The sequence below is a fragment of the Lissotriton helveticus genome, chromosome 10 (assembly GCF_964261635.1).
Source record: "Lissotriton helveticus chromosome 10, aLisHel1.1, whole genome shotgun sequence".
Classification (NCBI taxonomy): domain Eukaryota; kingdom Metazoa; phylum Chordata; class Amphibia; order Caudata; family Salamandridae; genus Lissotriton; species Lissotriton helveticus.
This window is the reverse complement of record NC_136071.1, coordinates 652,726,477-652,740,846: the sequence shown is the minus strand read 5'-3', so window position 1 is coordinate 652,740,846 and position 14,370 is coordinate 652,726,477.

Below are 14,370 nucleotides of genomic sequence, written 5' to 3'. Positions count from 1 at the left end.
ATGCCTTCCTGCCACAGAGTAACCAAGGCAGCGATTTGTACTGCCTTGCATTAGTCTAAATTTATCAGGAAATGCAGGGCCACGAAGGTGGCCTTGCGTGCCATGATGAATATCACTTTGGTATTGTGTCACTCTTGCGACCCCTGTACGAGTGACGCAAAACCTTGATAAATAGGGGCCTTAGTGCCCACTAGGTCATTCAAAAAGGTTTAAATTTCCTACCAAAACACAATGTGACGCTTCTGTTATTTTGCCAAGAGTGGAATTCGTATATTAATGAAAACCCCTCCTTTTATTGCCACTCTCACTGCCCTGCCAGGACTGTACCCCTGAAATGGTTCCTTTTGGTCAAGTGAAGTCTTTGAATGAAGTGCTCAAGGTACCACAGTTTCTTCTTAAACAAAAAATATCTTCCCATGAACTGCTGGGTAGATGAGTGTCATATTGGGCATTCTAGATTCCAATCAATATGTGAAGTTTTTAAAAATAGTGGCAACTTTATTATTACCTCCCACGAACTTGGGTCAAGACCGAGGCACCGACGGAGAGGACGGGGTCTCCTATATACCTGAGTGGTTACCGGGTGAGGTGAGGCCAATACCCCATACAGGACAGGTGTGAAGATCACCCTGCCTGGTTGGAGGTATTTATTTAATTATGTCTAATTATTTTATGTTTGTTCACAAATTTGCAGTAGCTTGAATATAACAAGGTCCTGAAGAAAGCCAGGGCGAGTGGCCCTTTGTGGCTGAAACTAGTAGACCATATAGAACAGCGGCATATTTGATAGAAGCCGTTCCTGCACTCTTTTATTAGGTTTGGAAACAATACGTGAATAAAGGAGTTTGTTTGCTTCCATATCCTTTTTAATCTTCACATTTTTTTGCACTGCACCCTTCTCTTTCCATTGACTACTTGTAACATACGTAAGTAGGTGTTTCCTTGTCTAGTTTGGTGACTAACTTGGTTACTGCTATCTGACTAGTATGTTATCTAATCCACAGTGGCCCCCCTCTTGGTTGTGAGGTGCAGTGGTAGACACGCAGTAATTCCAGATGATGACACTGGCCACGAAGGGCAGTTAATGGAAATCCTATAGCCTTCTTGCTGTGACGTAATGAGTTCATGTATATGAGTAGCTACTGGAGGAAACACATTTTTGTGACTATAGATACATAATTTGCATTTTTTCTACTTTTACTATACTTATTTGACAACCAGATTCCTTTTGTGTTTTTACTAGCATTGAATTGGGGACTGAATCTGGAGGGGTTGGTAAATATTTCCCTTGGACCCTCTTTTCCAGTTGGAATTGTGTATAGAACTTTATTTTTATGACAAACTGAATGAGGTTTTAAAACTAGGTAAAAAATCCTGAATGTGCATATTGTTGTTGTAAAAAAGGCTATTAAGATAGATTGTCTATTATTCTAATTGCAAAATGTTTAACTAGGGGACTTTTTGGTAGTCCTGCATACTGTTGCCCTCGCTAGCGTTCTTTTATGAAGCTGACAAAAATGTTGATTCTACATTACAGTCTTACTTAAAATTTGATGTCTTTAGAACTCTTATTCACCTGAACATTCCTGCATTAGGAGGGGTTCAAGTTCACCGTGAAGACACCAATGACATCCGAAGGAAGGACAGCATGATGATAAACTCCGACTAGCATTTGTCAGAATTATGAACACTAAGAGCTGGCCAATTTACCCCGTCAATTTATTTAGCAGAATGAGCCCTGTTACAATGGCTACTTCAGTAATATTCTTTCAACTTGACATATACTTGGTTTTGGTGTTATCCAAAAATAGCATTCTTTCTAGAGTTATTCATAATTTCAGAGGGCGATTACCAGTTTGTGGCCAACAATAAATCACATGCCAATTTAACCACACAATTTGATGCACAATTTCTATAATACTATCCATTATCATTTGTAATGTATTTTCACCATTATCCCACTTTTTCTATATATTGTTTTTATAGATTGTACGCTAAAAATGACCTTCTCATAGCGCTGCCCTTACATATTGATATTTTATTTGGATAATAATGCAGCGCATATCCTTAGTGAAGAGACAGCTTTGTAAATAACCAGCATATTATACTAAATAATGCACGTTTATGTAAACTTTCTCCCGATCATCATTAATGCATCCTAGGTAGATTTTTCCATGTCCCTTTCAAAATGAATTCTTACATTTTACATTTAAGAATTGGGCGCAATGGAACTCAAGTGCTTTGGATGCAGTCAAATAAACAGTGCAAATCTAACAACCCTATTTTATGTATTCTTGGGGGCCCTCGTTTAGAGGGCGTTGGAAATTCTGAACATCTATGGAATTGTAGTTACCAAAGAAATGTACTCAAGCTGCACATGTAAAAAAAATAGAAAATATTGGGTGTTTTAAAGCTCCTGCTTGATAAAAATGTTTGCAAAAATATCCTACATCTTAGTATCGATGGCAGATATACGTCAGGACAATCTTATGCTGCACGTTTGAATATAATACTGTATCTAAAGTTGGAGTGTGTTGGATTTAATTATCATTAGTGTTAATCATGACCCTTGACCCTGATCTTGGGTCAGGTCACTTCCCACGCCGCACGGCTCCTCCTGTGCACCCGTGACTCTGCCCCACTGCTGCCGCTGCCAGGAGTTCGCCGCTGGTGTGCTCCCGCGGTCCGGTGACTGTCTTTTTTCTTTTTCTGTACTGTACTGCTGTAAATCTTTATTTGCATTTGTATTCTGTATTTTTAGGTTGAGCTGGAAAAGCATGCGTCCAACCTTGACAACTAATGTTGCCGACTTCTGGGAATCTGAGACAGGGGTCGGGCACGAGCGTGGATTGCACCTCGTGGGCGCGCACGCCCAGCCCGGCGCCGTGCACATCTCCTATCTCAGATTTCCAGGAAGTCATCCATGCCGCCATGCCTCTCTCAGTCGCGCGCGCACACATACACACAGCCACACACACACACACATACACACATGCAGGCACACACACGCACGCACACACTGCATACTCACACACGCGCACCCCCCCCTTACCTCACTGGGCTCTTGTCGCTGCGCTGGTGTCATCTCTGCACTCCAGCTCCTCTGCCAGCACGACGCGGGGCTCTCCCCTTAGGCATGGGAGCCCAGCCGTGCTATCCGCTGGTCTTCACCCGGGCCCCCTCCTGGGACCCGGGACTTCGGCTCCTGCACTTCGGCTCTAGGCTCGCTCCTCATAACGAAAGTTATGAATGGCGCGCATGCGCGGGCAGCCCCCGCCCTCCCAGGTCTCCTCGAATGTCTTGTTAACTCCATGTCGGCCGCTAAACAGATCAGGATCATTCTATTCTGTCATGATAATAAGGGACAACTTGTCAACGCTTTCTTGAGGTGCAGTCTTGCTTCGCTTCCCATGAACCACACATCTGAAAACAATCATCTGAACTGAATAACGTGGCGCACTCACAAGGTGGAGCCAAGTGGCACAGCCATGCACGTTTTCGCGGGTTGTGTTAAGGACAGAGGGGGCTCTGTGTGTCCCAGTCCACCCTTTCGGCACTGGCACTGTGCCTCGCAGCCCTCCTCTCTTCGGCACTGCGCCTCGCAGCCCTCCTCGGCACAGCGCCTCGCAGTTCTCCCCTTTTAGGCACTGCGCCTCGCAACTCTCCCCTTTTAGGCACAGCTCCTCGCAACTCTCCCTGCACTCGCAGCCCTCCTCGCTCGGCACAGCGCCTCGCAGCCCTCCTCGGCACAGCGCCTCGCAGCTCTCCCCTTTTAGGCACAGCGCCTCGCAACTCTCCCTGCATCTATAGTTCTTGGCCACCCCACTTCCCTCCCTCCAGAGTTATAGAGAACACCTCCCCGTTACGGCTCGCCTGTCCCTCTCACACAAACATTTCTGTCCCTTTTTGTGTTAAGGACAGAGGGGGCTCTGTGTGTCCTCAGTCCACCATCTCGGCACTGGCACTGCACCTCGCAGCCTTCCTCTCTTCGGCACAGCGCCTCGCAGCCCTCCTCGGCACAGCGCCTCGCAGTACTCTCCTTTGCGGCACAGCGCCTCGCAGCTCTTGTCCACTTGTCCGGCTGCCATCAGGACTCTGCAGTGTTTCACGCACTGCACGTGCTGCGCTGCTCGGCACGTTTCAGGGGGGCTGGGGGGGATTGGATAAAAGGTGTGCTCAGCTGTATCCTGCCCGCCCAGACATTACAGCCCATAAAGGCCTTTTAATAGCCCTCCTGCCCTGCCTTCCTCAAACACCCCATCCTTGGTTCATTGTTGGGTTACTGACACCCCCCCCCCCTTCCTGCCCCCTCCCCCACCCAACAGACGGCACCGTGAGCCCCTGGTGGGGCTGAGTGGGGATTATCTGGGCAGGGGGTGGGGTGTCCAGTTACCACGTGCAAGACCACTTGGCAGAGGCGCCCCCCCCCCAGCAGGGAGGAGGGCAGTGTGTGGGGGGGGAGCAGTGTGAATACCTTGGAACCTCTGCGAGGGCGACTCCCCCTCCAGACAACCGAGGCGCTACCTCGGGCACGCCTTTCATCTTGTCTGACGTGGGCTCTCAGCTCAGGCTTTTGGCACCGGGAGGGCAATTTGGCGGGGTGGGGCACTGTAGGGGAACAGTGTGAATACTGTGGAACCTCTGCGAGGGCGCCTCCCCCCTCCAGACACCCGAGGCGCTACCCGTGGCACGCCTTTCATCTTGTCTGACGTGGGCTCTTTTGGCACGGGGAGGCAGCAGCGCCGCAGAGAAGCCAATAAATAAATAAACATCCATCGGTTGTGTCAAGAATACCAAAACTCCAAAAGCAAACACTTGAGTGCACGCCTTCAGCAAGCACGGGACCCGTCGTGCCAGCTGTGCTCAGGGGCTGTACGGGCCGCCTACGTCATTAGTTACAGTGTGTGCGTGCGACAGGCTACCGTCACCGATCCCAACAGCGCGCATCTTATCGACCGCAGAATGATGAAAGGCTGAGCGGGCATAACCTTCATCAGCAAAGAGACACACCCCAGCAGCACGCATCTTATCGACCGCAGAATGATGAAAGTCTGAGTGGACATAGCATTCAGCAGGCAGGAAACAGACTTCAGCAGCAGGCACTAAACCCCTTGAGCTGAGATGAGCGCAGCCTTGTGATGGCAGAGGAGACTCCGAAGCTGCGCTTACCACGTGTGTCTCTCGACATCCCGAGGCTCCGCATTTCATGTGTCTCACGAGGCCGCACATTCCACTGTTCACAAAACCAGGCCTTTAAGAATGTTTCTGGCCTCGGGGTACACACTTCCTCGCATCCAGTCACGATTAACAGTTGAGCTACACAAACCCAAGCACTTTAAAAACGTGTTCTTTGAGTAAACACTTGGAATGACCCTGTCGTGGCCTCGAGGCACTTTACTGAGCCACTAAGGCCACGGATTAAAGAGCGGGCTCAGGAGACGGCGCCCCTCTCACACCACTCTCCCCTCTCACCTTTTTCCTCTCTCCTCTCTCACCACTCTCCCCCTCACACCACTCTGCCCTCTCACACCACTCTCTCCCCTCTCACACCTCTCTCTCCCCTCTCACGTAAATACAACACATATTGCATTACAAATGCTACAGGTGTCACATTTTACACAATTGTAAATGACAAAGCTATTAATTTAGCTATTTTCAAACCAAACACATAAATAAAAAATGTGTCATTTACAATACCGATAGCTCAAACTTTCCTAATGCGAGACCTATTGCATTGCAAATGCTTGTTTTTTCATTGTAGTCGGTCCCTTTGCGGCCCTTGCCCTCTGTGCCCCCCGCTCCCCGCCGCTGCTCCCCTGCGGCCCCGCCCCTTTGCTTTCTGTGTCCCGTCCCCATCGCCCATTGGCCGCACCGCTTCCGCCTCCCAGCTGCTCCTCCCTCCCACTTCGCCTCTTATGGAGGTCGCCGCGGGGAAGTGCAGCAGACGCGCGCAGCGGACGCGCCGCTGGTGCGCCATAGGCAAGCCCGCCTGCGCCCGTCAGTGCCTGGACTGCGCCCAGCACCAGAACCCCTGGACCCAGAGACCCAGAGACCGCCACAACACCAGACTGCACTACGACTCCAGCACCCTCCACGCACTCAAGCCCCGACGAGACCACCCCTGCTACCAGGCCATCCCGAAGCACACCCAAGGGCCCTTCACCTGCCGGAACTGCAGCTTCACCAGCATCCAGCACGCCAAACCATCAACCAGAGAACCCAACCTCCTCCGTTGCATCCTCCTCAACACCCGCTCCGCTCGCAAGCACGCCATCGAACTTTGGGACCTCCTAGACTCTACCGCCCCCGACGTCGCCTTCCTGACGGAGACCTGGCTGAACGCCACCTCAGCGCCAGACATCGCCATAGCCATCCCACAGGGCTACAAGATCTCCTGCAGAGACGCACCAACGGAGTAGGAGGGGGGATCGCCATCGTCCACAAAGACACCCTTAGAGTCTCGACCAACACCAACGAAACCCTCACCACCGCCAAGCACATGCACTTCCAGATCCACACCGACCCCAACATGACCATCAGAGGAACACTCGTCTACAGACCACCCGGACCCCGACCACAATTCAGCGACACCATCGCCGACCTAGTCAGCACCCATGCCCTCACCTCCACGAACTACATCCTCCTCGGGGACCTGAACTTCCACCTCGAGAACAACAACGATGCCAACTCCACCGCCCTGATTGACAACCTCCCCAACCTCGGACTCAAACAGCTCGTGACGAAACCCACCCATGCCGCTGGACACACGCTTGACCCCATCTTCGCCGCAAGCCCCCACGTCTCCTTCAACTACACCACCGAACCCCACTGGACCAACCACAGATCCGTCCACTTCACCTTCAGGAAACCCACTACACACCACCGCACCCAACAGTTGCCACGCCGCTGCTGGGGCAAGGTCACCAAGGACCAATTGACCACCACACTCGCCCTGAGACCACCCGCCGACCCCATCGACCCCGACACCGCCACTACCAACCTCAAACAGTGGATTAACGACTGCGCCAACACCCTTGCCCCTCTCAAGACCTCCACCACCAACCACACCAACAAGAAAACCGCCTGGTTCAACGAGGACCTCTGAACCTCCAAGCACACCTGTCGGAAACTGGAGAAGAAATGGCTCCGCCACCGAACACCAGAAAGCCACACAGCCCACAAGAACACCACCCGCAGGCACCACCAACTCATCAGGACCGCCAAGAGGACCGCCTTCAAGGACCGCCTAGACAACAACGCACACAACACCAAAGAGCTCTTCAGCATCGTAAAAGAACTCTCCAACCCCAGCTCCAACACCAACGACATTCCACCATCACAAGACCTGTGCGACTCACTGGCCACCTTCTTCCACCGCAAGATCACCGACATCCACGACAGTTTCAACTCCGACACCCCCGCAGCCACCGTCGAGACCACCACCCCTGCGACCTCCACGCGCACCAGTCGTCTGACCACCTGGTCCAGCGTCAGCGACGAAGACACCATCAAAACCATGAACTTCATCCACTCCAGATCCCCATCTGACCCTTGCCCTCACCACGTGTCCAACAAAGCCAGCTCAGCCATCGCGCCCCAACTCAGGAAAACAATCAACATCTTCTTCGAGACAGCAACCTTCCCGGAAAGCTGGAAGCACACCGAGATCAACGCCCTACTAAAGAAACCCAAGGCGGACCCCAAGGACCTCAAGAACTTCCGGACCATCTCCCTGCTTCCGTTCCCAGCGAAAGTCACGGAGAAGATTGTCAACAAACAGCTAACCCGCTACCTCGAAGACAAAAACATCCTGGACCCTTCCCAATCAGGCTTCCGCAGCAACCACAGCACGGAGACCGCCCTCATCGCCGCCACCGACGACATCAGGATCCTGATGGACAAAGGAGAAACAGCCACCCTCCTCCTCCTGGACCTATCAGCAGCCTTCGATACGGTGTGCCACCGCATCCTATCAGCACGCCTCCATGACGCCGGAATCCAAGAAAAGGCCCTGGCCTGGACCACATCCTTCCTCTCCGGCAGACCCAAGAGCGTCCGCATCCCACCCTTCCGCTCTAAAACCACTGAGATCATCTGCGGCATCCCACAGGGATCCTCCCTCAGCCCGACGCTGTTCAATATCTACATGGCACCCCTCGCCCACGCCGCACGACAACATAACCTCAACATCATCTCCTACGCTGACGACACCCAGCTGATCATATCCCTCACCGAAGACCCCCACACCGCCAAAGCCAACCTCCACAGAGGAATGAAGGCCGTCGCCGAATGGATGAAGGACAGCAGGCTGAAGCTAAACTCAGACAAGACGGAGGTCCTCATCCTCGGGCCCACCCCATCAGCCTGGGACGACTCCTGGTGGCCCACATCGCTAGGCACAGCCCCGGAACCCACTGACCACGCACGCAACCTGGGGGTCATCCTCGACTCCGCCCTCGCCATGACAAAGCAAGTCAACGCCGCCTCCGCGTCCTGCTTCAACACCCTCCGAATGCTCCGCAGGATCTTCAAATGGATCCCCTCTGACACAAGAAAAACCGTCACCCAGGCCCTCGTCACCAGCAGACTCGACTACGGGAACGCCCTCTACTCAGGAACAACAACCAAGCTCCTGAGTCGACTACAGCGAATCCAGAATGCCTCGGCACGACTGATCCTCGGCATCCCCCGACGCAGCCACATCACACCCCACCTGAGAGGCCTGCACTGGCTCCCAGTCAACAAGAGGATCACCTTCAAACTCCTCATCCATGCACACAAAACCCTTCACAATGCCGGACCAGCATACCTCAATGACCGACTCAGCTTCTACACCCCCACCCGCTGCTTCCACTCTGCCAACCTCGCCCTCGCCTCAGTTCCTCGTATCCGGAAAACCACCGCTGGCGGAAGATCCTTCTCCTACCTCGCCGCCAAGACATGGAACACTCCCCTACCAACCTACGACAAACCCAGGACCTATGGCCTTCAGGAGACTCCTCAAGACCTGGCTCTTCGACCAGTAGCAGCTCCCCCCCCCCCCAGCGCCTTGAGACCCTCACAGGTATGTAGTGCGCTTTATAAATGCATTGATTGATTGATTGAATCATGTATTTTTTTATCCCCACACAAGCTATTTTACTGTCCACCCCAGAAGGATGGCGCTTCTGTGTAATAGAGGATACTGTGTCAATAACGTAATTTCACTTCTTATTTATCATTCGTGTCATTTATACATTTTAATTAAATGCTCTTCTTTGCAGTTGTTTTATTGTCACTGAAGTGTCATTGAATTTGGTTATCTATTTCGTCACACTGTTTAAAATATTACTGCCCTATGATATTTTTTGTATTATATTTGTCTGGGTAGACAATGCTATATTTTTTCTCTTCTGTGGTTAAGCTTGTTACAGGAACTGGTCAGTCCAGACATTTACAACATGCTGCATTCAGATATATGAACTCATCTTCTAATCTCTTTGTCTACACCTCATGAGTGTCGTGACGCGTAATCTCTGAGCATAGTACTCTGCCAGATTACGAGTTTCCAAGTGATTCTACATCCAACATTACCTGGTATGGGAACACCAGGTCCGAATTAATCGAGGCACATTTGTATCCAGTAAAACCACTGTTGATCGGGTAGGGACTAGGGGCTGAAGCACAGCACGGCCCACACATGACCCCCTGCAACTCCATGCAATGTTTTGTTTTTTTTAACTTTATTTTTGTTGCAGGAGGTACACGAATATTATCAGTCCCAAATAAACAGGATTACCATCCAATCCCCGCGGCTATTCATAGGGTATATCTTATCACACAGCCGTTCAGCCCACATCCCGGAGGCCGGGCGGCGTAGCCGTGCTCGTTTCCAGTAGCATTTTGCACCTTTCCCCATTTGGGCTTGTCGTGTCATGGCGGATGCCTGCATTTTACATTTTTATCCCCCTCCCACCCAACTGTGGTCTGGAGACCCAAAAAAGAAAAACTTTCCCCAACTTTTAGCTTGCCACATCGTATCTTTCAAGCACCTTGATGTGTAGTTATTGGTCGTCAAATCCCGAGTCCCGCCCTCCCACCCCCTTCTCCCCATCAGTATTCCGTATCACCATACAGTGTACCTCTTTGCAGTAGCCCATTGGCTCTTTGTTATTCCCGTGGGCATGTCCTTACGGGTTCATGTTAGGTCCCAATCCAGTCTCGTACATACAATGCCTAGTGTATTTGCCTCTTACTGTCCCACTTCAATCCCGTGATATTGCCTCCATTTGGCCCACACTCTTCTGAACTTCTTGGGGCACCCCCTCACCTTATATGTCACCCTCTCAAGATCCAGGCCCCTTCTCCATTCCTCTATCTCTGGTGTTTCTGCGGCCCCCCAGTACTTCGCTATGTCCCTCTTAGCCACCACTAGTGCCAGTACTAGGAATATTAGTTGCGGGCGTGGCAGGTCCACTTCGTTTGTCATGCCCAGCAGAGCTAACTTTGGGTCTCGCACCAACTCTACCCCCAAGACCTCACCCAATTCCGTGAAGATGTGTGCCCAATATATTTGTATTTTGTCGCATGACCATATGGTGTGATAGAAGTCTCCTTGACATTGTCTACACCTGAGGCACGTGGGGTCAGTAATTTTCCCGGTCTTAAGGAGGCGCAGTCTATCGAAGTAGGTCCTATGTAGCACATTCAGTTGAATGAGCCGCAGCCGTGATTTGATCGCAACCTCCCGGGGGTGCATCAGGACCAATTCCCAATCTAGGTCTTCCATCTCCCCTACCTCTGCCTCCCATATTCCTCTCAATTTCACGAGGTCGCCCAACATGTGATTAGTTAGTGTCTTATAGGTGAGGGAGACCGCCTGATGGACCATCTGTTCCTGGAGAAGCCTGCCTTCCAGTGGTGCGTATTCCGGCATGTCTGCCAGTGTGACATTTTGGGCCCTCCACGCATGAGCGAACTGAGTGTGTTTAAATAGTTGTGAACGGTGTAAGCCAAATTCTGTCTGTAGCATGCGAAATGATTTCAATTCACCCCTGTATACCACGTCCCGGATGCGTGAAATCCCTATCTCATCCCACCTTTGGAATCCCTTCAATTTCTTTATTTCTGTTAGCCATTGGCAGTGCCAGAGCGGCGTCTGACGTGTCAATCTCCCATCCCAGCCCATGCGTTTCGTGGCACGTGTCCACGCCCTCAGAGTGATCGTTGTAGCCGGCAGGAGCGACCTCCTCCCACCCCCGTATAGGTAGAAATGTACAGTATGTGGTGATAGCTTATGTCTCTCCAGTGCATATGTCGGGTGGTCTGCTGGGGCGTGTATCCAGTCATTAATGGGGGTCAGATGTCCCGCCCAGTAGTACGCCTCAAGGTTGGGTAGCGAGATCCCCCCACTATATTGATGTCGTTGGAGTGTTTGGAGGGCGATACGGGGGTTGCTTCCCCAGCCACAGGAATGAACGTAAGTCCGCATGTATTTTGGAGATTGTGTTGGCTGGGAGAGGATAGTACTCATTCTGGAGGGCATAGAGGAACTTGGGGAGAGTGGTCATCTTATACATGGCCGCCCTGCCTAGTAGGGTGAGCGGCAGTTGACTCCATCTGGTCATGTCTTCAGTTGCATCTGACATTACTCTTTCTACATTCTTACAGAATGAGCGTGCCCTATCTATCGTAATATATATGCCCAGGTACTGAAAGCCGTCTGCGGTAGTGAGCAGCTGCTCGGGTATGGCCCCCCAATTATCAGCCCCCGTGGGTCATATAGAACAGACTTATTCCAGTTGATGGTGTGACCCGCCCTCGCTCCAAATCCCTCCAATTCCTCAAACAGCGTCGGGTTCGAGCTCTCGGGTTTGGTGATGTATAGTAGGACATCATCGGCGTACAATGATATTTTTTCTTGTGCTCCCCCTAGTCTGTCCCATGTGAAGCCGCTAATGTCTGGGTTCTGCCTGACCCTAGCTGCCAGGACCTCGATCGTTAGCGTAAATAGAAGAGGGGACAGTGGACACCCCTGTCGCGTGCCCCTGGATATCCGGAACTCCCTGGACAGTCGGCCATTCACCCTGACGCGTGCTGTCGGTGTTGTATACAAAAGTCTTACCCACCCTTGGAATTTTGGGCCCAGGCCGAACTTCTGTAGTGCTGCCATGAGAAAGGGCCAGTGTACTGCATCAAATGCTTTTTCTGCGTCCAGGGATAGGAACCAGTGGGGTTCCTCTCTGTCCTTAACTTCTTGGAGCCAATTGTGCGTGCGTCTAAGGTTCAGCTTAGTAGCTCTGTCAGGTAGGAATCCGGATTGGTCCGCGTGTATGAGATCTGGTAGAACCGATCTCAGACGCCCCGCCAGGACTGTAGCTAGAATCTTCACCTCCATGTTTAGGAGGGAGATGGGGCGATAGGAGGCACAGTCGTCTTTGGGCTTCCCTTGTTTATGGATAGGGACTATAGTAGCCAGTGTGAGGTCTGGTGGTAGGCGGCCTTCCTGGTAAGAAGCCACGTATAGGGCTTTAAGGTGGCGTGACAACAAATCTGAGGTGCGCTTAAAAAATTCCGCCGGGAACCCGTTTGGTCCTGGTGTTTTCCCAGTTTTAAGTTTATTTATAGCCTCTGATATCTCGTCAAGTGTGATGTCCGCCTCCAGTGTTAAACTGGTGTCGGGTGGCAGTGTAGGTAGGTCAACCTCCCCCATGTATTGAACTGCCTCGTCCTCCGTCCCAAGTTCCCGCGCTGTGTAGAAGCGTGCATAGTGGGTTGCAAAAGCGTCAGCTATCTCCCTGTCCGTGTTTGCCAGGCCTCCGTCTAACTCATTAATCTGTTCCACCCATCTTGCTGCCCTTTCCTTCCTGCCCAACCAGGCTAGGAGTTTGCCGGACTTGTCCCCTATGTCGTACAACCGATGCAGTGTTGCCAGGGATTGTGTCCGTGCCTCATTCGAGACTATCTCCCTATATTCATGCTGTTTGTCTAGCAGTCTCCTCAGGGTTTTCTCCTCTTTATGTGCCTGGTATTCCTCTTCTAAATGCAGTATTGTGACTTCTAGTTCCGTTGTCTCTGCCAGCTGCCTCCTCCGTTCCGCCCTTAACCTACTCTGTGCCCTATCCCTGAGGACTAGTTTTAATGCCTCCCAGAAGGTCGACCCGGTGTCGACTGAGCCCTCGTTCTCCGCCACGTAGACTTTGATGTCGGCCCTGAGACCGCGTGCTATCTCTGGATTTTGGAGATCCCAAGCTGCCAAACGCCACTCTGAGCCTCCCTTTCCCCCTATCGATCCCACTTTTGCATACATTGGCGAGTGATCTGAAATTCCCCTCGCTTTAAACTCCACCTCGTCTCCAGCAGTGAGGTATTGCCTAGCCATAAATATGTAATCCAATCTAGAGAATACTCTATGTGCTCCTGAGTAGAAGGAGTATGCCTCACGGGTAGGGTGGCGCCATCGCCAGATGTCCGTGAAGCCCAGGTTGGTCATATGGTGCGACAGTGCTGTTGGCGCCCCACCCCTGCGAGTTGGCCCTGTACGGTCTAGCTCCTCCGACATTACGTTGTTAAAGTCTCCACCCACTATTTGGAATGTGTCTGCGGTGTCTATAATGATGGAAGCGATCGCTCTGAGTGTCCGCGCCTGAAGTTTCGGCGGGGCATATACCGAGATCATTGTGTATGTTTGCCTTTTCCATTTACCCTGTACCCCAGCGTAGGTGCCCTGCGGGTCTAACCATGTGCGTGTCACCTCGAACGGGAATGATTTATTGATCAACACTGCCACTCCCCTCGAGTCACTCGTATAGCCTGCGTGTGCCAAGACCGTGTATCTCCCTCTAGCTATAAATGCACATTTCTCTCCTCTTAGATGTGTCTCTTGTAGGAGGACAAAGTCCGGAGCCACCCTCTTGATATATGCGTTCACCAACCCCCTCTTTACTCTGGACCCCAGGCCATTGACATTCCATGTGAGGAGTGACACCCCCCTGCTCTCCCGTGGTGGGTCAGTTAGTGTACCTGCCATGATGTGGAGTGAGTCTTATGGTTCATGGACTTCCAGGATGTGTGCCAATAGTGGTGCTTTATCTCGTACGAATGTGGCCGCCCCCCCCTGCCCCCCCCCCTGCCCCAACTGGTTGAAATCGTCCCCCCCTGCCTCCTCTCCCCCTCCCCACCTCCCTCCCCGTCCAGTCTCATCCCCCCAGAGGTCCGAGCTGTCCGTAGATGTCGGTCTGTCGCCCACCCTCTCCCTCCCTGTTCTAGTTAGGTCTCACGTTCCCACCCCAGCAGGATGTGGTACAGTACGTTTGCCGGGCGTCGCGCCCAGGCGCAACCGTGGACAGAATGTGAGACCTTAATGAAACGTCTTAATCTAACAACAACAAC